This window comes from Corvus hawaiiensis, chromosome 13 (assembly GCF_020740725.1).
Source record: "Corvus hawaiiensis isolate bCorHaw1 chromosome 13, bCorHaw1.pri.cur, whole genome shotgun sequence".
Taxonomy (NCBI): Eukaryota; Metazoa; Chordata; class Aves; order Passeriformes; family Corvidae; genus Corvus; species Corvus hawaiiensis.
The window spans coordinates 8997121-9023516 of NC_063225.1; the positions used below are offsets into that span (position 1 = coordinate 8997121).

At 42.6% G+C, this 26396-nt stretch overlaps 1 long non-coding RNA gene across 1 annotated transcript; it reads right to left on the reverse strand.

Annotated features, from left to right (window-relative positions):
- Nucleotides 1-987: 987 nt before the first annotated feature.
- Nucleotides 988-19682, reverse strand: LOC125332935. Its single transcript, XR_007206685.1, has 3 exons — nucleotides 16893-19682; nucleotides 16050-16218; nucleotides 988-1590 (listed from the first exon to the last, which is right to left on the reverse strand). It is a non-coding gene; the product is annotated as an uncharacterized LOC125332935 (long non-coding RNA).
- Between the last annotated feature and the right edge of the window lie 6714 nt (nucleotides 19683-26396).

Here is a 26396-nt window from a genome sequence, read left to right on the forward strand (position 1 = left end):
CATATTTACATGTATGTGTACACGTCTGTGTGCATGACCAGCACCTTTTGGACATGAAGTACACGAAGACTGGCCTGTTTTCCCAGGTTTTTTTCCCAGTATATAATTTTTCATGGAATATTTCATTATTAGGTGGACAACAGGAGTAAATTTTTGAGTGAGAATGCATATGAGATGACATCTGCTTTGCCATGAATTTACTCCTGCTTTTGCTCAGGATTTTGTAGATCTGGTTTTCTGAGGGTTCCCACTGTTAACTATGTTCACCATAGTAGATGTCGAAAGAAAATAAAAAGAGAATGGGAGTGCTCTCATGGAAACTGTTAGGCTGTGTCTGCTCAGCTCTTCTCAGCACTCAGGATCTGAAAATTGCTGCTAAATTTTGAGTAGATTTGATATGGCATCATTGCTACAAAATAAATTTGGAGCACAGCATCCCAAAAATATATAAATTGAAGTACTAGATTTAGAGCCTGTGTTTGCTCTTTCCAAGTAACACAACTTGCATGGATGTAAAAAAAAATGCACTTTCTCCTTGGCTGCAAGGTAAAGGAGAATATACGGAGAAAGACCACAGCCTGGCCATGCCTGATGTGGCCCAGTGCCCTGGCTCCAAAGAGCTTTGATAATGACTTATTAAAAAAGAGTGATCTGTGCTTTGGTGAAGCTTTTTCTTCCCAAGCCAGCCAGCAGTAACTTTGTCCTAGAAAACGTGGGGATGTGCCACTCTTGTAAAGATCCACTCTTCCTTTTTGATGCATTTTTAAATTAGGGAAGTGCTACTCAAATGCCCTTGAAAATCTTTAAGAAGGGCTCTTGGAACATTTTTTTTCTTACTTCATTCTTTCTTTCATTCTGTATCCATCCATATGATTCCATCTGTTGGTCCAAAAGGCTCAATATGACAGTTACAACAGACCAAGTTTCTTTCAAAATTTCTCCTTTAATTTAAGCCATTTTTTCCTAGGAAAGTATCAAACCCAAGAAATCTATATTCCAAGCCCATTTGAAAGGGTAATAGAACTAATAGGGAAATGGTTTGTATTTATTTTTAAAACAACCCCCTGAGTATCACATGTTGTCAAAGCTAAGTGAAACATCGCAAGTGTTCAGTTTATGTCTGTACCCAGCCACGATGCCTGAGCAGGTTTCAAGGTCTCAGCCTGCCAAACACTGACACACACACACTTAACTTTCTGCACTGGAATCTTTCCCTGACTTTAATGCAAGCATCTCTGTGGGATCAAGGCCGGTATTCGTGCAGATCCATCAGCTGTCTCTCGTGCATCTCTCTTATGTCAGCCAATTCTGCTTCTGTTGTGGTGATTTTTATTAATTGGCTACTAGGGAAGCACAGTAAGACTCTATCCATAAAGAATATAGGAAGAAATGGGAGATGGAGGTGCTGGAAGAGCACTTTTCGTCTTGAGGTAGAGACTGAATCCATTTGCATTAGAGTCAGTGACAGGACAGTTCCACCAACACTCTCTTCTCTGGACAAAGCTGACCTGCTTCTCATCAAGTGCCAACAGATTCCTGCTACACATCTCTTCTCTTCCTTTACCTGGGTTTTGATAGTCACGTTATGTCCTATGAAAACACAGACAAACAAATACAAAACACATCACAAAGCAAAAGCTCTTTCCGTGCAATAGGTTTATCCCAGGATATATCAGTGACAGCTCCAGAGCAGAAATTTACAGGCAGTTTGAGGTACTATCAGCATGCCAGGACTAAAAAGGGACCAAATGAGTCACGGTGTGAGGGAGATGATGTCAGCCCAGACACAGCACATCATATTCCTGGGATAAAGAAACAATGCAGAAACCAGCAGTGGGTAACAGATGAGGTATTAGGCCTAGCGGGGAGAAGACAAGGGCTTAAATCAAAAAGACATCCTGATGAGACTGAATGTAAGCTGAGCACACAAGCCTTCAACGAGGGATATGAGAGGTGGTTAGACAAAACACTGCAGGAATTCATCCACAGTGAGCAGTGCAGGAGTTGGAGCAACAGTACAGGAGAGGTGGATGCAAAGGGACTTTTCAGCGCTGTCAAGGAAATTGGCCACATGCTCCCTCCCAGAGGCAGTGTCATCAGGGCAGCATATGGCAAAAGGGGGGAAAAAAAAGAAAGAAAGTAATGGGAAAAAAAGACAGGAATATTTTAAGAATCTTAGCTTTTGCGAAGTTGCAGAAGGAGTCTGTGGACAATCTGGGATTTCAAGTCTAATCTTTAGAGTTGGTGCAGGCCATAAGCTCATCTCCCACATTCACATTTTTGCAATTTCTTCTGATGGTGTAACGTGAAAAGATTTTTATATTTAAAATATTTAATATATTTATCCTATTAACATGATGCAAAATAGTCAATAATTTACATATATTTACATCTAATGTTCATTTATAGGCAGACAAATATAAATTTACCAGTGTGTGTGCATATGGCTGTAACATATGATTAATACACTGTCAGCATAATCTAACAGCTCAGAACCATCAGTTGTGCAAATAGTCCTTTCTAGCCATGTTTCCTACTGCTATTTAACCTTTCTCCTTCCATTCCTCCCCCCTTTCACAGTCTGTCTCACCCATCGTCGCTTCAGTAGCCTTCCTTAAAATAGCAGGCAAGGTCTGTGCAGTGGTGACTTTTTATACGTATTTCACAATGCCTAAAACATTAGGGGATCTCTTCTCAGAGGCTTTTGGATATGAGAGGAGTAGAAATTAACAAAAATATTCCTTTCTCCCAGAAATCTTAGTACACAACTAAAACCTCCAGAGTAATGCTTTTGATTCACTCTCCAACCTTAGGTAATAAATAGCTTAATGTCCCATTCCTGGCACACCAAAGAGTCATTTTTGGTCTAGGACTCTGTCACATCTTCCTCCTGTCTGCCATGCCCTGATCACACAGCCCCTGCAAAGGCCAGAGCAGATTGTGCCATCACACGTGGATTGAGCGGCGATGCCACACGGGAGCCCGGCTGCAGAGAAACAGCAGCTATCCCAAATAACTTCCCAGATCTCTTAGGTGGAAAGAAGATAAGCTGTTGAAGTCCAGCCCCAGCTATCCTTCACAGGGGTTCTGTTTTCAATAATCTCTCCCAAGCATGGAAGATTAGTTTGTTCCTAGAGCAGCGATGTCCAGCACACACATGAGTAATGGCTGTATCATCGCAGAGCTGACTTGCATTTCATGATACAATATATTTTGCATGCTTTATGGTCCAATCCTGAATTTTTTATTTGATGTTGGTGATTCTTCATCCTCAAAACAATCCTGTTGACTTCACAGGACTCTTTGGACTCCCCATGAAAGTGAAGTTTATGGTCTCACTCATGTTTCTCCTTTACGGCCCAAAGCACCACACTGACCTTCCAGGAGATTCTGTGCTGCTGGGAGCAGAGCTGTTTTCCCTCTGCTTTTCTCTCAGGATACCTGCTTCTCTCCCAGCAGCTCTCTCAAGCACACGAGGCAACGCTTATGGAATGCACTAAACACTTCCAGACTGCCTCAGTCAGGGACAGACACCTGTCTTATTTCACACGTTCTGCTTCCTGAAACCCCTGCTTGGATTTACACCCTGGGATATTGCTGAATTTATGGAGGCTTAGTTTCCCTCCCTTTTGGAGCCCTATCCCTGTGTTTTGTCCAGTGCATGAGAACTGAAGTACTACTGTAGTGTGTTTCTGTCAGCCACTGTGTTGTTGGTGGCCAGGTAACAAACCCACCAGCAAATGCCCAGATCATGATTTGGTTCATTCCTGTTTAGGAATTCCTTGCACATCACCATGCTGAGAGACATACACCTCTCTAGATCCGACCCCTCTGTCTAAGGAATTAAAATATTAAACTGCGAATTTGTAAGAAACTTTCAAAGGGATGCCATCTTTCCATCCTCTCACTTCACTTCCTATCTCCATTTCTTGGCACTCTCAGTATGGCTTTGTCTTTTCAATCCATAGCTGGTTTTGCTGCAGTGACATATCAAATGATTGGATTTCTTTCCTTCTTTCCTCAAAAAACAATCCTGACCTGTCATTAAAAAAAAAATCCTACATATTTCAAGTTTTCAGCAGAAAAATATTTGATGAAAATATGGGGGGGTTTCTTTCTGTGAAACACATTGTTCACTAAACTTTCCTTTATTTGAAAAATCAAGTTTCCATCAAAAATGTTTCCATCAGAGAGTTTTTCTCCCAGGCTTTTATTCAGTGTACAGTCCTGCTAACAGTTACTGAGGTGCAACATCTGTTGACTTCAGTCAAAGTTGCACCCCAGTAATTGAAAGCAGAATTGGGTCTGTTCTTTGTAAGGTGTGTTAAATGGACAAAATCTTGCATTGACTGAAGTGTTAGTCTTAGCAGTAAGTGATCCTCTAATTTTAATCCTCCGCTCTATTCACGTCTCAGATACAAAATGTTTAAATAACTGCAGCTCAGTGGTAAGAGTGAGTTACCCATCAGAGCATTTCTCAGCCAAAATTGTAGAGTAAACTACTCTCAATAGCAGGTTTATGTTACCATTTACATTACTGGGTAAAACCTAATTTGGAGTTTTAATGTATTATGTGTTACTTATATAATGCACTATATAAGGAGGTTTATTTTCTCAGCTTTCTCAAATTTCATGTTGGATGTTGCTTGATTGTACATATTAGTGGTAAATTACGAGTGCAATTCTTGTCTTTTATATACGTCATGTATCTATGCAAACAGATTTTGCATCCAGTCTGTAGCTTCCTATGATATGAAAGAGAATCCCCCCAAACCTATAATTTTGAGGGGGCTCTGGCACAGCTTCATGTAGATCCCAGGCATATTACATCATTCCCTGATTCAAACTTGCCTTTCCTGTGTCTCATACCACACAGAACAAGCCACACTTTTACATTTGTGTGTTGTTTCTTCCACATCAGAGTGGGGAAAGTTTATATATTCAACATACAGCTTTTAAAAATATGGGTATGTCTATATACTGTTGAATTATATAATATTATTTATTAAATTACTCTTCTATTTGTGTGCTAATGACTTCATCTTTTCTTGTGGTTGTCTTAGTATTAAATAGTTTTGTGCTTGGTACAGCAATTTGCTGATCCAGAGAGTTGCAGCTCCTACTCTTAACTTTTTGGTACTAAGAAACATCATATTTTAAATGTTCATCTTACTTAAGTTTTATAAACGTATTTCCTCTGAGAAATACACAGAAACAAAGTTGATAAGTCACCTGCACCATATTTGCAGCTAGCACCTGATATACCAACTGTCTGCAAGTCAAGAAAACACACTGAAATACTGTTGCAGAATAATTCATTGAAGTTTGAATAAAATGGAAAAATACATTTATATACTCATTTTTTAGAAATTAAATATTATTTTTCTTGGGTTTTGAAAATTTTGGCATGAATAGAAAAGTTCTCAAAGATTTTCAAATTTATTGAATGTTTCAATAACTTCTGTTTAAATGTAACTACTTTATTTGGAAGTTACAAAGATCTCATGCCTGTTAGAAACACTTAAATAAAAGCAAAGTTGTGGTCTCACTGCACGCCAAAAATATTTATGTATAATCTTTAAGCCAAATTAGTGGTGTTATTTGGGAGAATTAAGTTTTACAAGCATCTGAAACATGAAGCCTTTGTGTTTTGTACTTAGATTTTTGCCAACTGCTAGTCCAATGAGAGCCCTCACTCAGCATTAATGACATTTGAAATGAAGCAAACAAAATATTTATTATCTAATTCATTATAAATTTTAATCACCATCTGTAATAGCATAGATATTCACAGGTATTTTTAAGTCTTGACTTGTTTTAAATCAGTGATGAAAAATATTCCTGTCATTTGAAGGATTTTTGTTTTAAATTCTTCCATCTAGATAATGAGCTATTTCTATGAGCAGTTGATTTCCAAAATCTCTATAACACAGCTCTTCTGGACTCCAGTGTCTTAGCCCAAGAATTAGTTGGTCTTTTAAAATCTTGCATCACTAGGCAAACACACAAGTCCAATAAGCAGAATTCATGTCGTGGTGTTAAATGCAGGTAGAAAACAATGTAGGTGATACAATGATATGGAACTATTCCCTGAATCATTTAAAGCTGATAAAATTGTGTTGATCAATCATTCTAAATAACTGAGAAGGAACAGAACTGAGTATTGTGAGGACTGAGGATGGGGCATGATTTTTCAGCAAGAAAAGCTTTCCTGGCTTAGCATGAAAATATAATGTGTTAACAGAGTCTTAAAATCAATATACCATGAATTAGCAGTCAGCAGAGAACAGCCAGATGACAGGGGGAATATGATTCATTTCTGAGAATGACTAAGATCTCAGGCAGCTCGTTGAGCAGAATATTTGGAGATTGTGAATAGACTTAAAAGAAATTCCTTTAATTTGATCTGGAAGTGTGTTTATGACAGACATAAAGCACTTGAATTCTACTGAGGATTTCCTCTTGTGCTGCAGTCGTCCTGACTGCTCTTTACAGCTGTGCTTTAAGTACTGACTGCTGAGCCAGACAAGCCAGTCCTCTCACACCTTAATGCATGGAAATGAAGTTTCCAGTTCTAGATGAGTAATTAGATAAACCAGCACTGACGGTGTAACGATAATGAAGTGAAGAGGAAAGGACCCCTCAATAATCAGATCCTTTTCAAGCATTCAAAAGAAAATGCATTTTGATGTTTTTCAAAAGACACTCAGCTGCCTTATTCCACCTCTTTCCTTTCCTTCATTTCAGCTTAAAAATTACAGTTTTTTCATTAGACAAACAACATCCATAGGTGCTCTGGATGCAAACGAATGTGGATTGCCTTAATATGGGAAGTGACAGCCCCTGGCATTTGTCTGAATATTAATGCTGAATCAGATGGAGAAATCATTATGGCTGATGGTTTTGGTTATTAAGTTTAAAACGTCAGAAGCCTGAGTTTAAGTTTTCGTGACAGCAACAAATGTTTTCTAATTTTTTTAATGCTTAAGTTTCAATTTAAATTCAAATTTCCACTTCTTTTATTGCCTTATTTTTCAGGTTTCAGTGTCCAGGAACTTTTATTTTTGGTGGATTGGGAGAAGTCTGAAATCCAGTTTGAACTGGGAGAAAACTCCTGCTATCTGTAGTTGCAGATAACACCTTTGCTTTTTGCGCTATTGGCCTCTCTTTTTCTCCTAGAATCATATAGGACAACATTTTCAGTGGGGCTTATGGCCAGTTTATCGAGTACTCCCAGCCTGGGCCAGATTTCCAGAGCTGCATCCTGCAGTCCCCACTGTTGTGTTTACAGACAGACGTTCAACAAAGCCCTCAAGCTGTTGAGTTCTTTTAAAAACCTGGCCACATATTTCTGTGTTGGCTTTGGATATAGAAACTGGGCACTGATGCTCTGTGGTTGAGCTCTGCTGTTATTTCTGACCTCAGAGGACATGTCTGGATGTTATGGTGGTGGTTCTTGAGGACTGTAAGCTGGCAGAGAGGTCTGAAAGTCTCATCTGGCATGGAAGTGGATCTTGGAAGACACTAAAAGACTTTGGAATGTGACTTGGTCCTCGTCAGTGAAAGGTGCATTTGTGTCTCCCATGAAGTTCTGGCCACACAGCCAGGCTAAATGTGGGCTCCGTTAAACTCTGGATCCAAAGTGCCTCTCCCTTTTTCCAAGGCACATATTTCCCTTCTTTATCAAAATGCCACCTGTTAGTGACCTCCTGGGTCTGCAAGTTCTGTAGAAAACCTCACTGGGCCCTTCAACAAAACAGGTGTGAATGTCAGATTTAAAGAGAGGAATGAACTCAGGCTCAGAAGGAAACACTCCTGATGGAGCAGGGGAGAATGAACAACTCCTTTTGCAGAGTCTTGGGAGACGCCCATGCTTGGCAAGAGAGGGGAGTTTGGGGAGAATCAATCTGCTGAAAATGGGAGGGCAATTCTGCTTTCTGTCAGAGATTAATAACTCAGTAACCTCAGTGGGAAGCCTGACAGGTACAACCACAACAGCAGGAAACTCCAGCACAGGCACTGTGCTTTTGAGCATTAGTCTCTCATCCCTCAGCCTTCCCATGCCGAGCCTCCTGCCTTACAAACTGGAGTTGCTGTGCTCAGAATGAGATCCAGCACTGGATCCAGCCACGGACATTCCTACACCAACAGTTCTCCAGCCTCACAGCTTTTGCTGGAAGTGGTAGCAGGTCCTCAGACTGTAAATCCTCCAAGGCAGAATGCCGGCTATGCTTTTGGGTAACAGACTCAGAAACACCAAAGTGACTTAGAAGCTGAAGTCCCCAGCAATTCTGTCTGCTGTGCAGTCTCTAAATTGCTTTGACTTTCAGAAAGAGTGGGGCTATGCAGATGTTTATTCCCTTCTTAAAACATTCCTGCTGGTGTTTAACAAGTATAGTATATTCCCTCTTTGGGATGTTGGAGTGAATTAACTCCAGCCCAGTTCCCCCAAATAAGGCAGAGGAGAACTGAAGACCCATCCCTTGCCCATATCTTTTATTTTGGCACAAAATGTGAAACTTCCTTGTTCAGGTGCCTGTTCCCTATTTTAATTCTGTTTTACTCCTCCCCCTTCTAACACTTTTAATTTGGTTGGGGAGGAGAGGAGAATGGCTTTTTCTTTCCCACTTACTGTGGTAGAAAATGGGAGATGGAGACCAGCTTTCTTGGACTCTTATATTCAAAATAGCTATAAATAATTAGTTACGGGGACCTAGCTTCCCCCTCCTTTTAAGGCCTAATTTAGGTTCTTTATCAAAATGATTTAAAATGCCTTTCTCAGTGGGAAACTGTATTTCAGAGCTTTTATTTATTAGACTTCTCAAAAAGTGTGTTTTTAATGCACATCCTGACTTTCTGCCAAAACTCTCCACTGTAACATTGGGATTGGCGCAACCCTTTGTATAGGGAGTTATATTTATTGGATTTTTACATATTGATACAGAGCAATTCATCTAAATAAATCATACACAGAATTGGCACATAAATCTCCCAGTCTTCACTACTCACTGTACTATATTACTATCCTGACAACCTTCCCTCAAATACAGAGAAACTTTCCTCTTGGTGTACTTTTTTCTAGTCCTCTTAAAGTGTCAATGATTTTCTGGGGCTATGTAGCTTCATTGTTGTTGCTGTGAGCTGTAGCATTTAGGCTGTGGATTTTGTTTTATAATGTAGGGACAGGACAACATCACTGCATTTTAAAGGAGGGCAAAGAGCCTCGAACTGTGCAAAACGTGTGGATCATAACGTAGTACGCAAAGGCAGATTTCATGGTAGATGGCTGAACATCTGAGTATTTTAGCATTATGAGCCCACTATGACACTGAGATTTCTTTCTTGTGGTTTAAAAAGCACAATGGCTCTTGTGCTGGATGGCTGTTTTGAGGAGTGCAGTTTGCTTCAGCAGTTTCAGGACTCCCAAAGTGTGTATGTGTGTAGGTTGGACCCCTCCATTCTGGGACACCCTCTCTCCCCCTCCCAAATTATTTCCTGCTTTCTGAGCAGAAGTTGCTTATGAGACAGTCTGGGCCTAATTATTTTAAGCAAATACAAAGCCATAAGCCAGATCATGGATGGGTACAGTTCAGTGCAACCCTTTGGCAGTACACACCAGTGGATGCTCTGCCCAGTTGTGTTTTGAATCCCTGTCATTACAAATCCCAGAGATGTGACAGCCTTCTCTAAAAACTCAAGTTCAGTCTTTCCCAGTGAAGGGTTAAGAGCTGTGACTTTCCAAAAGGATTTTGTAGTACTGGGCCCATCACTCCAGAAGGCTCTGGTCTTTCTGACGAAAGGGCTCTGACATCCAGGCAGTACTCTTGAAAGTTCAGAGTTTGGAAAGTCAGAGCTCTGCAAGAAATCATTACAATAAAAGGTAGAACAGATTCTAGCAAGTGTTCAATCACCCAGCGGGGTGCCACTTAGAGGCAGAAGACCTTAAAACAACCAGCAAGATGCCTGCAGAAGAAGCCTCTGTGCCAGCTCTGGCACTCTGTGCCTGTCATTCCACTCTCTGCCTGTCATTACACGCCTTTCATCCGAGGTAAGTTTGGCAGAGGGGCTGGGGACAGGCTGGGTCAGGGCACTGCTCATCTGTGAGGACCACAGCCATCATTTTATTCACTAGAAGAAAATAGAAGGAATCCAATTACAAGCTAAGATAATTTTCCTGATTGCAAAACAAATACCTTATATGAGGATGCTTCATGCAGAAATAGGGAAACAGGCACAAGGGCACCTGCAGAAGGCCATCAGTGACACTGCTGTCAGCATTCACCTCTGGCTGGTATCCAGCTCCTGCCATCTCCAGGCTCTGTCATTGTAAGCATGTCTGGAGAAGAAAACAAATAAGAAGACCATCCTTTTTCAAAAATCCTTTTTAAAATGCCCTGGATAGTACAGACTATTCCTGTGGTAAAAGGGGATACTCCAGCCCTGACCACTGTCACAGTGTCAGCTGTCCATGGATTTATGGGTAACTCTGTCAGACCTTCCTCTGGCTCATTCTATTTGTAAAAGGGGGGTAGATTAGAGACTTTAGCCAGAGACAGGGTTAGATTGGCTATTAGGACAAAATTATTCCCCGGGAGGGTGGTGAGGCCCTGGCACAGGTTGCCCAGAGAAGCCGTGGCTGCTCCATCCCTGGAAATGTTCATGGCAGGTTGGATGGGACTTGGAGCACCCTGGGATAGCAACCTGGAAGGTGTTCCTGCCCAGGGCAGGGGGTTGGAAATACATGATCTTTGGGTTCCTTCCAATCCAAAACATTCTATGATTCTTTGACCACTGGTAATTTACTTTCCGTATTATATCCAAACATACTGTTTACAACCTACCTTAAAAAAATCATAAAATGGCAGAATTTTTTAAAATGCATGCAGACTTGCCTCAGAAGAACAAATTTGTTTAGATGGTAAACAAAAATTCTGGGTTTATTTTCTTTTTTTTTTTTTTTGCTTGAAATCTGTGTGCATGTCGTAAAATATTCCTGTGTACTTTCAAGAATAATTGAAGCATATGTACCCAAAATGTAATACTTTTCATAATGGTTTCAGACTAAATTATCCATTATATGGGACTAACACATAAAAGCCTTCCTCTACATCAAGTGATAGATCAAAGGGAGGCACGATGGCTTGTCCACATGCACAAACCACACCTCTCAGATTCTGAGAACAAGGATATGCCGTCTGCATTTTAACTACATCTCCATGACATGAAACAGTATTCCTGCGTCTCCTACTGTGGGAGAGTCAGGTAGTCCTGGCTACAAAGATTTCCTTTTACATTTCTCCTCTCTTTTTTTTAGTTCCATAATACAGATGAGATTTCAGTGACTAGTCCTGGGTGAATCTAATTTGAAAACTAAACTTCTCTCAGCTCCTCTCAGGGTGATGTGGGAACCTGTCAGGAGGAAGTGTGGTTCTCAGTCCTTGGGTGGTAAATCCATGAACCCAAACCTCATTCCTGCATCCTGGGGGGTGGGTGCTGGTGGAGACATGCTCCTGCACAAATCCCAGCAGCTTCAGTGGGCACAGCATCAGGACTGATGTGCTCCTGTCTTCCTGCTTTCTGCTGGTAGTTGGAGCACAGCGTTGTGCGTCAGACCCTTCTCCTCTTGACTGGCTTGCTTGTTGAACTCAGATGTATTTAAAACTCATTTTTCTATCTGCACAATTAATCTAGTAATATTTCCACCCTTGTAAGGATTCTTAATTACACTGTCTACCTAAAACCCTTTCCTTCAAGTGGATGATGTGAGTGAGACAAATTCTGAGTGTTACTGCCAGTGAGCATTAATGGATCACTCTCAGATAGGGATCCAACTGTCCCAGCCTTTGGAGTGTTTTGCTGTGAGTTTTTCTCAGTATCTCTTCATGAGTAATAAGAAATGCAAACTTACTGGCTTAGTGGCATGATTAAAGATGTTTGTGCTTGGAATCCAACTGCAGTAAGAGACTGAAGATGTATAGTTTCATATAAGTGCATGTCTAGATCTAGTCTCCCAGCCAGTAGATTGGATGTTAGCCCAATTATTCCCATTAGCATCTGGTTGCTGAGCACTGATGTACTACTATGATCAGGGAATAAAATTCCCTAAAATAAGCTCCCTTAGCTGAAATGTAGAGGTACCTTTTATTGTTGTCGTGGCTACAAAAAATGTGAAGTGCACTGGGAAAGGGCTGAGTTGAGGCACCAGAAGAAGAGGCTGTGATCATGGAAAGGCTGAAACTTCTCCTCTGATCATTTCTGACAGCTCAGAGTGGTTCTTTCACAATTGGAACCACTTGTGCTGCTTATTAATATAATGAAACTTATCCTCCAGCAAAAACAGAACCAACGGCTGACACAGGAGTGGAGGGAGAGGCTGAAACCTGATCTGCTTAGGGGTCTCTTAAAGATGATGGAAGACTAATAAAATCCAGTCTGCTTCCTACCTCCATTACAACTCCTACTCCCAGCCTGTCCTCACAAGCTCAAACGGAATAATGGCTCCTTCCAGAGCCAAGCCATCCATCCCCCAGTACAGCTGAATGGCCTCTAATGGTATTTGGCACCAGGGCCTGTTTTGGTACATTCCCTGATCTATGAAATTCTTTACTTTGATTCCATTGGGTGCTAGATGAAGCCTCTAAAATGTTTCTTATTTCTTCAGGAGTAGACTTTTTTGGTCATGTGTTTTGGGGTTTTTTTATAATTATTTTTCAGGTTAAAAAATGTTTCCACAGTACTTCACGAAAGCTCAGTGTTTGGTACATCTTCATCATGGGGATAACCAGAAGAACAGAAAAACATCAATTTTGTCATTGGCAGTGGATTAGAGAAACAGTCATAATTCTGTGTTTAATAGGATTGCTCAACACCAGGAGGGTGACCATGAGATGCTGAGTGAGAAAAAAATACTATAATGATTAAGAAAAAAAATCTAAAAAACACCAAACCTGAGGTCTTCAGGTTTTTCAAGAAGTAGGTAGGAAAGCAGCTAAACAGAACTGTAAGGGTAAGCAGGGCAAAATGTCAGAGTTGATTTAACTCATTACATTTAAGTGGAAAATAAGGGATGAAAGTTTAGTTGAAGAAAAATTAAGGAAATACCCAAGAATGAGTTTACAAAGTGCAATATTTTCTCTCAGAGCCATAGGGTTAGCAGGTTGGTATCCAGCATCTGTGACTGATTAGGGGCATTTGAGATGGCAGGTGGCTTTTGGAAATGGAAACCTTACAGGGCTTTGCAAATACTTTCTGTAGTTAGGCAAAGTTATTTGATTTATTCTTGCTGGTTCTCATTGAATTGCCTGGTTTAAAATCTATCAACTTGTCTTAATCCATGTTAATATTTTCTTATAGACACAGTGTTGTGAAAATTCTCCAATCAGATTCTGTAGAGTTGCCCTGGAGAATAATAGAGTTACTCAGTTTACACCACCGAGGGCTGTGTTAAGGTGAAGAACATAAATCATGGCATTTAAAAATGCCAGCCAAATCTTTTAGACAGTAATGAGATCAAGAACCAGATCTGATCATATTTGCTCCTGACAATTTTAAAGAGGCCTATAATTCCACGTGCTTCCCTCTGTGTGGTCATGTTGAAATCGCCTGTCTATATCAAGAAGCCAAAGCCCCAAAAAACTCCTCAGCAGGGTGAAGGGTGGAGCGGGGTTGCTCATCAGTTCGCACTGTTGGAAAAGGAGCAGGAAAAGGCAACCCTGCATCTCTTCTTTGCTCTGGTCCACAGGTCACAAGCTCCAGTGAGGCCATGCAAGAGGCAGAGCCACAGGAGAGCCTATGGTTCTCCTCTTTGGGCTTGGATGGGAACCAAAACTCATCTCTGGGAAGAAATATTCGGAAGAGACACTGAAGACAAGAAAGTAAACCCCATGGCTGGAGCTACTCCAAAAGTCAAGCCAACATACAACTGGCTCCTTAAAAAAGGGTAACAATAGGTAAAACAGAATTTACAGCTGCAGGAAGTGCAGTCATAACATGATTCAGGGCAAGTGGAGTTAAAACTCTCAATTAGCTTTTCCAAAGAGAATTCTTGAGGAATAACTCAAGGAGCAAATACTGCAGAAGCCCCAGAACAGGTTTGTTATTACTAGAGAAGAAAAATCCACATTTGGCCAAATTTTTCCATTATCTGATATTGTTAAACCAGTCCTGCACTGCTGTCTGGGATGTTCTAACCTCGGCACTGGTCCAGATCCATTTCCAGCTATGGATTGTGTGTCTGTCTCTGTTTGTGTGTTCTTCTGCAGATTTGTTTTAAATCACCCTTCTTGAAGCTTTCCAGCATCCTGATTTATAAGATTTTACTAAGCTTCACATAGCCTTTTCTTTTCTTTACTAAGTATGTTTTACTACTTTGTATTTTTTCCCAAAAAAAAATGGATTTTATTGGACAAGGGTTCAAACGTAGCTGCATAATGTTTGTTTTACGGATTTTGTATTAAACCACTTTAACACATTTGTAGACCTGAGGAACTCTGCAAATACTGTGAAGGAAATGCCCTGAGCTTCATCTTGCTGCTTTGAACTGAGCACAGTGAACTTTGCCTGGTTACTGAGCTGACACGTGAACAACCCATTTGCAATTCAGAGAGAGAGCGAGAGAGCAGAGGGGGCTGATCCTGCTTTTACCAAAGCCAAAGGAAATCCTACTGCTGACTGCAGCAAAATCAGAAGCAAAATCATAATGACTATTTAAGATGATATTTCACAAGTACAGTAATGTGACAATCATGATAAAGTCGTGGTTTTTCCAGAGGCACCATCTGAATTAATAGGGTCTTTCCAACTAGCTCTCCTTGAAATGGGTTGCAAGAGGTAAAATAAATTTTTAAAAAGTCTTTTCCCGTTGTGAGGATTTTTATTCATTTAGTAAACAGCTGCTCTATTTTGAAGTCCTTTTTTATTTTTTTTCATCATTGTCATCTTCTCTTTCTTTATTGTAGCATGAGTAATCTAATTTTTCTGCATAGCATGTTGCAGTTTGATAGACAGGTCTCTGAGGGAAGCCTTATGTGTCAGCATCAGTGAAAATGACTTCTGAGGTTGGCTCACACCCCCACGCAAGCGTGGAATCCAAATCACCCCAGAGTTACGCATCCGCCTGCCCCACGCCTCGCTGCTGGATAATGTATTCATTTGCCTCTGGCGAAAAAAAGTGAGCTCGTCCACTGCATACTGATGTCATGTGGAAGGAGCCATAATTGGGACTGGTCACATGTCGCAGGCACTGCGAGCTGCTGCTTTTTGCCGTCTGTGTCGCTAAAGTTCAGGTCTCTGGATCTGTACCTATAGACATGGTGTGCTCTGAGGACACTCAGGGCTTGGAGACCCAGCAATTCAGGCACGTCTTTCACCAGAAAAAGTAAATGCCAATAGGCTGCAGGCACCCAGGTCTGTCTTTTTTTCCAGAATCCCATCGTAGTGGCAGGAGATTTTTATTTGGCTCCGTCACTACTTAGGTTTATCAGTAATAATTAATGACTTGTGCAATTGCATTTCCCACTTTAATCAAGGAGAGGTATTTCCAATTCAGAGTTGCAGCAAGAAAACACCCACAAATAGGCTGCCCTTTCTTCTTCCTTTTCACAGGCAAATGCAGACAGGGAGAAAAAAGACTTTTTGCTTAAGGTGTATATAAAGCTTTACAGCTTCACTTCCAAAAGGACTCTTCAGAACTGAGCTTCCCAAGTTACCTGCCTCATTTCCTCCTCCCAGCAATGCAGCCTAAATAATTTGGGTCCCAACTATTAGAAATCATCATGTGAAGCCCACTGAATGGACAGGAAGATTTCCAGTGATTCATCTGTTTTCAATTATGCCCGTAAGAGCACTCCTGCCCTTACTTCCTGCTTGTAATAGCTGGAGAAGTTATTAGATGTGCTGGGGCTCTGGATGGTCTGCCACTGATTTCTGGGGACTTGGATCAATGCTCCTTGACTCAGTTTCCCTGTCTGTAAACAAGACCTTTAGTAAGGGCAAGGAGTCTCCAGGGTATGGAAGAGAAGCTGAGCACCTGAGATGAAAGCTGCTGCTACCTGGTAATCCTGGTAAAACTGCTGGCAGCGTCGGTAGAGCTGAACCTGCAGATATGAAATACAGCTGTCATTTCTGATTTCGGTGTCATCCCACCTCCAGGTAAGGAAATAGAGCTCGCTTTGGGACAAACCCACCACATTCAGTCTTCTTAACCTTCAGTCTGGATAGCTGCAAAGATGAACAGAAGAATTTTATGCATAACATTTTAACTTGGCTTGATGTGCTTCCCAGTAGCATGTAAATAAACTGCCTGATTCAGAGCACTCTGTTCCTGACATATAACCCATTGCTCATTTAGCAGATTTAATTTTGCAGGCTTTGTGCATTTTTTATGTGACAATGATGATGTGAGGAGGCATGTCATTATCACAGAAAGCCAACAGCACAGACTCTTTTTTACAGAAGTCCCTTCTTGCTGCTCCTTCAGAGCAGGAGCCCAAGATAATTCTAGCATGGGGTGAGCCATCTGTGACATGGGGCAGTTTTACTTGCAAACTTTGTAACTCTTAATCGCTGCTGTATTTCCTGGCACTGTCAAGTAATAATGTCAGTGGATATCAAATTTTAAGTACATATAGGACTCAATTATGATCTTGCAGAACACAGAGGCTGCTCAAATCCAGTCCAGACTGTGAACTCACAATCTGCTGTTTACTTAAAGTATATAGAAAGCACTTGACCTCTTCTCAGTGGCATCCATGTGGAAACACTCGACAATAGAGGCCTTCCTTGGTTTTCTTAGGAATCATGTTTCAACATTTTTATCTCCTCTAATTAAGGTCAATGGTCATACACTCCCACTTCTCTCCTCACCCCACTCTTCCAAAATTGTGGGCACTTACCCAGATCCAGTTACCCTGGATGAAACAAACTGGGCCCAATTTGTGCATACACAATTCCGGGGGGAATGAAGAGAGTCACGGAGATTTGAGGCTTTGCTGAACCAAGTGCTGTGTCTGAGCTCTTGTGTTCACATGCTTGTTCACCACGATGAGAAGCAGAGTCTGATAGTCAGAAGCAAACAGTAGGCGGGGGGTAGGATTGCTGCAAATGTAATTTCACTACGAGAATATTTCCTAACCCACAGCACATGTTCCCACCCAGTGGGGAAGGTGTGAGCGAGTTCTGAAGGAGGACAGTGAGAGCGAATCTCATCTCCCTTTGCAACACTGTAAGTGCTAATTGCAGGCGGGGAGGAAGGGTGTAGCTGGTAGACGTCTCGGAGAAAGCCTGGGGAATACAGCACAAGGACTCGTGTTGTCGTTGTCAAAGAAACCCAGGAGTGCTTCACATCCCAGCATCCCTGGGAAGATTCACTTCGACACTGCTGTGCTTTGTCTCCAGCCCTGGCTGCCTCTTCTTGAAAACCCTATCGTACTCAGCAGGGCACTTCCCAGGAATTCTAATGCTCCAGCCAAGGCCATTGTGTCAGGATGCAAAGGATACCTCCTAGCCCACTGTCAAGGCTGAAAGAGCACATCCCACTGAATCAGGGGCATGTGGGGACTGGATTTATCATTAGAAAACCCCAGTAGTTTTTCGGAGCAGTATACATTCTGCTTAGTAATTACCTTTTCTCTACTAAAAGGATTATTTCTTTTCATTATTATTGTTGAGTAGGTGGCAGCTATGAATGGTTAACACTGCAAAGCAGAAGTTGGTGAAATAAAACTCTGTGCTTTTAGAAGTCATTTTACATATGTAAAAACAAAATTGGGCCAGGCAGCTGCAGACCTTGGTATTATTTAGGCTTGTGCCTGATGCATGGCATCCTTTAAAGGGAAGGATGCAATGCATCTTTTCCCTCATTTCTCACACAGAGCAGAATATCACTTCCAGAAAAGAGCTAATGCTGTCCTTTTCCTTTATATATATATATAAAGAAAACCAGAACAAAACTAACAGAGTTGTGCCCTAAGTGAGATTGTCTTGACCCTTTGCAGAGGCAGGTCTGCAAGCCAGATCCTCAGAGCCTCTGTCAGCACACACTTCCAGCACAACTCCTTTGCTCATGCTGAGCTCAGCCATGGGTGCAGGACCAGGGCACCTGTTCCCTGTAGAGAATAACTACCAAAAAACATGACTTTTGTTTCAAGTAGCTGAAAAATGTGTTTGGTTCTAAGGGCAGAGCAGGGCAGGCTGTGGTGTTGAGCAGCACCATGGGTTCCTCACCCCAGTGGTGTGGGGATTGCATCCATAGTTTCCAGGCACCAGGGAGACATGTCAGAGCAATCTGACATCCCATAGAGACGGATTTTTCATGTAAAAGTAGAAAGTTATTAGCTCCCAAAATGTTCTCTTGGCAGCAGCTGGGCAGCAAGTACTGCCCTGGGGAAGGCAGGTGCTGGGCCAGCACGGCCCTGCAAAAGGTTTTGTGTTGTCACATATTGGAGAATAGTGTAATAAAAACCAAGGATTTTTATTCCTGAAAGAGCTCAGTCACTCATGCCACAAGGAAGATTATGTTTAATTAAATATTGAACCCCTTTATATATCTGTACTAGGCTGTGAATCACGCTCTCTTTCCTTACATCCAGAGGACATTCCCACATCTTCAAAGATTTTACAAATGAGGCTGGTTGAGAGTTTTGTTTCCCCTGGAACTGAAGGTGAGCTACTTTGGAGATGGAAACCAGCAACTCTTGAAAACCCCTCTTTCAGCAGAACAGGCCAGGAAAAGAAAAAAATATACAATATCCCAGAAGTGAGGATGACTTTTTAATAGCAGAAAAACTACATTATTATTTAGTGCCTGTGCTTTGTTGCTATGTTGGAGGGCAGGTTACACCTCTTCCACTGAGTTCTGTAATGGGCCCTTGCACTTCAGTTACTCCTTGTTTGATTCCTGTGATACTTTCCTGACTCCTTTTTGGGGAAACTTTCATATTCCTGCTAAAATTTAGTCACTGGGGACTGCTTAGACATCCTCAGGCCCCCCCTTGGATTTAAACTCCATCTTTTTTGTGAGTGTGCTGTGAGTTTTCTTCATTGCTGGGATATGTGTTATCTCGCTCAACTGCATTTAATTTGGTCTCAATTTGCATACTCTCGTCCTGGGCTGAATCTGTCAAGATTTTCCCATGACACATTTTGCCTCTGCTGTTCCCATGACACATGTTCCTTCTGCTGCAGCAAGATCTACTCTGTGGATTCATCTTTTCTTTGGAGAAAAGTGAGGCTGTTTTTCCGAAGTTCAGGTTCTCGCCGATAGGATTTTCTGTGCCTTCCCAGATCTGCAGTGATGTCAGTTCACACACAATCTTTCTCAGGTCAGCAGGGATGAAACTCAAAATCCTTTCTCACTTCAGTCTCTCACAGCTGGCTTGAGCAAAAGGTTGTGGTTTGTGCTGTGTCATCTGGTTTGCTGTTGGGTGTTTGGGGCTTGCTTGAAGCCATTTCTACAATCAAAAGACTAAATTCTAAATACCATCCAAAGACTGGGCACGTGTGTACAGAATTAAGGCCCCTTTTCAAAGAGCACCTTGGGGTGAGTCACTTGACCTGGCTGTGCCTCAGTTCTCCATTTATAACAGAGGAAAATAATATTAATGCAAGTTAACTTTCTTCAGATACTGTGAGGCTCAGTGCACAACCAGAGGTGATGTTCTCGGGTATTGCAGTAATAGGGGTCACAGGAGCTAGATGGAAAAGTAAAGCAGAAGCTAGTTAAGACTTTCTCAGCTGCAAAGGATTAGTGTTCATTTTAAAATCTCTGGCTCTTGGCAAATTGGGAGAGTTACTAACCTGTAGCTTAAAAAAAAAAAAAAACCAAAGCAGCTGAAACAAGGGTGTTAGCAAGTCTGGCAGCACAGCAGCACAGTGCACCTTATCTCTATCCTGGTGGAAAATCAAAGGCACATTTCCAGCTGTGCCCGTGAGCACTGTTTGGTCACTGAACAAAGCAACTGGCACCTCGTATCCAACCTACAGAATGATCACAGCCTGCTTCAGGTGCACAAACAAGTGCAGAAATGAGCTCCATGCACAGAACTCATTGTTATTCAATCAAGCCTTTAATTGTAAATGTTTTAAGCAAGGAATTCTCTGTTTTATGAAAGTGTGCTCAGCATTACTCCACCACAGACATCTGTCATTCAGCAGGCGCCACCCAATAAAAGTGCTTAAAATGTTCTGTTCCTCAATTAAAATATAAACCAGAGCTGTTTAAGGGCTTTTACGAGGTGATTTCTATTTACCTGACAGATTTCCACACTGGAGAAGCACAAAGCAGGATTTCAGTTTCTGATCAGAACTGATGGCTCTGCAAAATAGCAAAGCTTCAATTGTTTTAATTTATTTCTTTTTGGTTTGGTTTTTTATTTAATTCCAGGAATAGTAAAAATCCATGAAGAAGAAAGGAATTCCTATGCCAGATAAAAACTAGGTAGGACAAGGAAGAACATCACACATGCTGTGCTCCCCAAAAGGAGCCAGAGAGCTTTGGCCCTGGGCTTGTATACTGGAGGAACTGGGATCCAGGATGAACTCCTGGAGTCTGTGCCAGCACCTGCTAACCTTTTCTTTCAAGTTTCATCTGACAAAAGCCAGGGAAAGTGCTCTGCTCTGGTCTGAAACAGCCTCTTATTAAGAGAAACAAGACTATGGCTAGACAAAATCTCTCATTCTCCCCAAAGAAACACTGCATGAACACTCTCATGGTTGTTCCACTGCAGATGGATATTTCATCTCTCATTTGCCTTACTATGGCTCTCAACAAAGATCTTTCTTTTTATCCTCCCTTCTACTCAAGCAGGAGTGGACGTTACATGGAAAACAAGCATTTTCCCAAAAAACCCTCTACTTCTTGTTCCAGATCCTCAGAAACTCACTTTCAGTGGCACAAGAGATGCAGAAAAGGCTTTGCTGTGTGTTATGCTTTGTACAATGTGCAGATCCATGGTCTCCTGTGCTCCATCCTCTGGCAGGGAATCACTTCAGTGCACCTGGTCAGCATCAGGATAGAAGAGGATGGCAGTGTCAGGAGGAGAAGATTGTACTCTTGCAAGACAAAGCTTTCAGCATCAAACCTTAAACTTCCTGGTTTTGCCAGGTAGCAATATTTTTTGGACCAGTTTGCCCTGTCCTGCATGGCCATTAAGCCATTGTGACACTTCATCACACCAGTCACAGCTGATTTCTGACAGCATGGGCAAGCCAAGGATGGAGCCTGTGGGGAGGGAAGGTGGGTGGGTTTGCCCCATCTCCTCCATAGCTGGGTGCCACCCTGCTCCTCCCTGCAGCTGCTTTTTGGTGCCTGCAGCTCCACAGAGCCTCACAGCAAGACAAAGTGACATTCCACATCACAGCAGCCTAGCCCAGGAAACACAGGCTTCTCCCAGGAGTTTCAGGTATCCGGTGTTCATCCTGCCACACTGCACTGAAGGGACAAAGCTGCCTGTGCCAGAGGTAACAATAATTGCTGATGCTAAACCTCGAGTTGGTAAGTCTCTGCTGAGCTGCCTCATTAGATTCTTCTAGGGGAGATGTTAATTCCCTTTTAAAATTAAGGAGAGGCAAAGCAAACAGCAGCTAAACCCAACAACAGGTACACAAGAAGCTCCTGGATTTTGCATAGCAGGTATTCTTAGGAGGCTTTCTGCCTTGAACCACACTGCTTGGAAAGTGCTGAGAAATCTGATGTTAGTCCTTAACTCAGTCTGATGTGTGTGTTTTTTCCTTTCCAGCAGTAGCATGAGTTAAGGACAAGGCATTAGCCCTCACTGCGATCCCCCCACTGTCAGTTCAAGTCAGATTCTTCCCATTATTTATATGTTCCCTTTTGTAAGTGTATCGATTATACAAGTGAGCTCTCAAGTGCTTGGGCACTCAATACAGCCACACAATGGAGGAAAGCATCCAGGTTAGCACAGAATTGCACATGTGCTGAGCATGCCAGGGGACAGGAGTAAATAGGGACATGTACAGTTCAAAGCCACCTCTTCAGAGCTTTCTGTTTTGCTGTATGGCAATTAAAAATAAAACCTGCATTTCAAATTCCAAGGTGGAGCAACCAAAGTTTGTCAGAGTTATTCTTAGCCATGGCAGAATTGCCACCTTCAGGCCATTTCTGAACACACCAGATTATTCCATGATAATCCAAAATCCAGCACAAGCTCCTCCCTCCCCTCTGTTCGTTCTACCCTCTGCATTATGAATGCTGTGGGTAAGGGCTGCCTGTTTCACAGGGGGCTTGGTATCACAGAAAGCTGGTTGTTGATCTCTGGATGCCTGCAGGCCAGCAATCTGTGCTACAAGTTACCCCTCTTAAAAAAAAAAAAAAAAAAAAGAACCAAAAAAAAAGACAAGTGGATAAAACTGATACAAGCATCTGTAACAAGCTAATTGGACCCTTGTGGGCAACACAGCAGATACAAAATTAAAACAAACAAAACATCTCATTGTACAACTGTACTTCCAGGACCGTTATCACAAAGGGATCCGTCTGGATTCTTATTTTAGTTTTGTTTTGTTTAAAAGGACCTAATTATGGCCAGAGCTGGAGTATCACAAGTCTGTTTTCATCTATAAAGAAAGGATATTTTGCCTCTGAACCTGAGAAATTGTTAGAAGTTGGTAATTAGTATGACTTGTTAATAGAGTTTGGCTGTGATTAAGCTGTGATTGAGTGTGGGTTTGGTTCTTGTCAATGCGAATGCCTGTAAGGTTGAGAGATGTTTAATGAGACACCTGTTGTCAGCAGCACCCGGTGGGCTTTGTTGCACCTGATTGGAATTTGTACCACAGAGCAGGAGCAGCAGCACCGAAGCACAGCAGCAGCAACAGCAGCAGCAGCACCAAAACAGCAGCAGCAGCAGCAGCAGCAGGCACAGCCCCAGCTGGAGGATTGCTGGCAACAGCAAAGGATCCAAGAGAAACGGAGGGTCAGACCCACAAGGAACATCCATCCAGCTGCAGGGGCTGCCTCATGCTGGGACCAGGTTTACACCCTTCAGCACACCCAGAGACTGCACTGGAAAGGTCCAGGGATGCTCCATGTCCCACAGGTCATGGTGCTTGGGGTGATCCATCATCTAAGCCATGCAATTACAGCTGACTTGGGCAGTGCAACAGGCAAAAACATTGACATCTTTATCTAGTCACGAAGGGATGTTGGCTTGTGCTGCTGTGTGATGGTGGGTCTTTGGGAGATGGCAAGAGGGGGGAATGCAGCCAAGCAGGTTTAAGCCTCTCTACCCCCAAAATGTCCAGCCCTTGGGCAGCTGGCAATAGTGGGGCTCTTTAAAGTGTGACATTGATGGAAAAAGGGTCTGCCCAGCCCAGCCCTTGCTCATCCTTCCCCTCTGGCATTCTCCTCAAGGGAAAATGTCCCACTGAGTGACTCAAGTGACCCAAGTACCTCTTGGCCTTTAAACAGAGAAAGTTTCATTCATAGATGACATTTTTGTCTCAAAAATCAGCATAATTTTCCACGTGACTCCATATAACCACACCTCACACCAAAACCTGAGCCTGATGACAAATTTGTGTACTTGGGGCTACACATGTAAAATATTATTTCCTCCTGTATGTCTATTAAACATTTTCAAGTGGCTGCTACTTAAAACATAGGTTTTAAATTCAAAAAGCCAGAGAAGCTGGAAACAATCACGCTGGCCACTGTCGCAGCCTTTTAATGTGAAATGCCCAAGCTGGGAACAGGAGCAGAAACATTTCTGCTCATGGAATGTGCCTCGGGAAGGAGCCATCGGCTTTGTGATGGATCGGAGCAGCCACTGGATGGCATTGCTCTACACGAATGGACCTGCGAGCACAAGCACTCAACACGGGCTGCTGTGCCAAGGAGATTAATTCAGCCCCGAGAGGCTCAGGCCACCGTGACCTTACCAATTCTTTAAATAACATTCAGAGTTCTCTTGGCTGCCTGGGTGAGAGCTCTGGGCACAGAGTTTGGTCAGAGTGAACAAAGCCGATATCCTGAAGCAAACCTATTTCTAGGCTGAGTGCATTTGTCTTTCACTTTACATGAGATCAAATATTCACCCAGTTTTTGATAGGTTTCCTTCTCATGAGATGGGAAAAAGAATCGTTTGTAATTTCTGGCCGTATCAAACCATCACAGGGCAGGCGCAGCCAGCCAGGAAGCGATGGCTTGACTGAAGCCCCGACGCTGCGGACGTGCTGGCCAGCCAGCTCAGCTCCCCAGGGCTCACGGGGTGGCAGACAGCTAAGGCTGTTGAGCTGAGCAGGTTATTCGTGTGTAGTGAAAAGACAAACCAAAGAAAAATGGAAAATAACTGAGTGTCTGGCACGTTCTGCTTTGCAGTGTGCTCCAGAGCATCAAGCCCTGGTTATTTCCCACGTGCAGTGCCGCTCCATGCAACAGCAGCCTCTCAGGATATGTTAATACAACTTTGCTTTCTGCTACATCACTTATTGATAAGGAATCAGCTGGTGGCCAAATAACCTGATGTTCATATTTTCCCTGGAGTTCTGTGTTTCTTTCGTTACTGACACTCTGTTGGCCTCGTTCTTTCAGCGACTACATGTGGCCAAGCCACATGAGAATATCACTGGCCCAGTTCGTGCCCAAAAGAAATCTGCTGATGGCTTTGGAGGTGCAGCAGGATATTTGGAACTGTAGCCCCACAGAAGGTGTATCTGAAGGGGGATACACTGTTTGTGAGGGTCAGTTGACAGTCATAGCCAGCAGATGTACCTTCAGTTAGGACACATCATCAGGTGAATGCTTGTACACGGGCTGGTAGGTACAGCTGTTCTGGGCACAGACTTCCTATTAGTATTGCCCTGTTTTGACCAGTCTAATAAATTTAATGATCATAGTCAATTAGATAACGGCAGTTACACTGGGAATAAAGTCCTGCAAAAGCTCCTTCACTCCCAGTTCTCAGTTCTTTACTCAAACCCCTGTGCCCAGCTGCCTTTTTAAGTACTGGAGAGGTAGGATGAAAAAATTGCTGAATAAAATAAATGCTACATTTGTTTTATGAGCCCATTTGTCCCCTTTTTCTGGATTTACCTCCCAATCCAAACAACAAGAGAACTGTATCCATCTTGATGTGCTCAGCAGTCCACTGATAAATGCCCTCTGCTGTCAGAAATGCTCAGGCGTGGTGGGAAATTGAGGTTATATCAGCAGGGGGCCGCTCAGGTCCTTCTTCTGATGGCCACAGCTCTGCTACAGTGGCTGTTAGAGGAGACCAGAACAACTGGTGGTGATTGCCTGTTTCACATCTCCTATTAGGAACCACTGCTTGAGGTCTCTTGTGCCACCCAAGGGAAGATCTCTATGAGGTGACACCAGCGAGCTCAGTGGTTTTGATCTCTTTCTATTGACTTTAGAGGAAATGGCAATTTCTTCCCAACTTCAGCACCTCAGAGTTGTGTTTGAACACAAGCAGGATAAATCTGATTATCTTCATTTATTTCATAGTCAGGAGCGTAAAGACTAAAAGAAGGGTGTTTCCTATTGCTGGTACACTGCATGGCAGGCTCTGTTTGGAAAAGATCCCCTCGGACCCAGCATTCATGGGATGGCAGAAATCCCAACTAGGGTACTCACTGCTGTGCTGGCTCTTTTAAGGGAGATCTGTTTTAAGGCAATGACCTCAGCACACAAAGGTGACCCTGGAAAATGCAGGGCAGCCCAGCACACGGGCGGGCAAAGGGAATTCAGAAAAAATAAAATTCTAGACTAATTCCAACCCATTACAAAACTATCAGAAAAATTGAACTGTATCTGCTGAAGTGTCTTGTTCTGTTTGGTGGCACAATGTAACAGGGGATCTGTCACTGTCAGTGCTGCTCTTGTCTTGCTGAAAGCTGTGGTGCCTTTCACGACCACAAAATAAAAATTCAAGCCAGCTGTCCCACCTGCCAGAGCAGCTTCTATTCTGGGCTCCCATGTGCCATAGGTATCGTGCTTATTGATTAGCTGGGGCTTATTGTCCCTTGCCAATGTTAGGGAATATTCTCCTGGTTATAATCACCAGGACTAACATAGGCAGAACGTTCCAAGCCAGGAGGGGCTGTGCCAGGCTGTGGCTATGTCTCCAGGTTAGACTGTGGTGGGATTGGTATGAAATGAAAAGAAGCTAAAAGAAAGATTGTTTTGAGAAGTCACCCAAGTCAGAAAAGACTGGAGGCCTCTGTGACTCTGGCTGTCAATAAGGTGTTAGGTAGGGGAAGATTAACACCCTTTAGCAATGACACAGCTGTTCCATTGAAGGTGATAACATGCAATCAGGGGAGGGAAGAGTCTAGCAAGGAATAATGAACAGGGCAAGCAAAGATCAGCAAAAGGGAAGGTTTTAGCCCAAAAAGCTGAAAAAGCCTCTTAAAACCGATTATTTTAGTGGGTACAAATA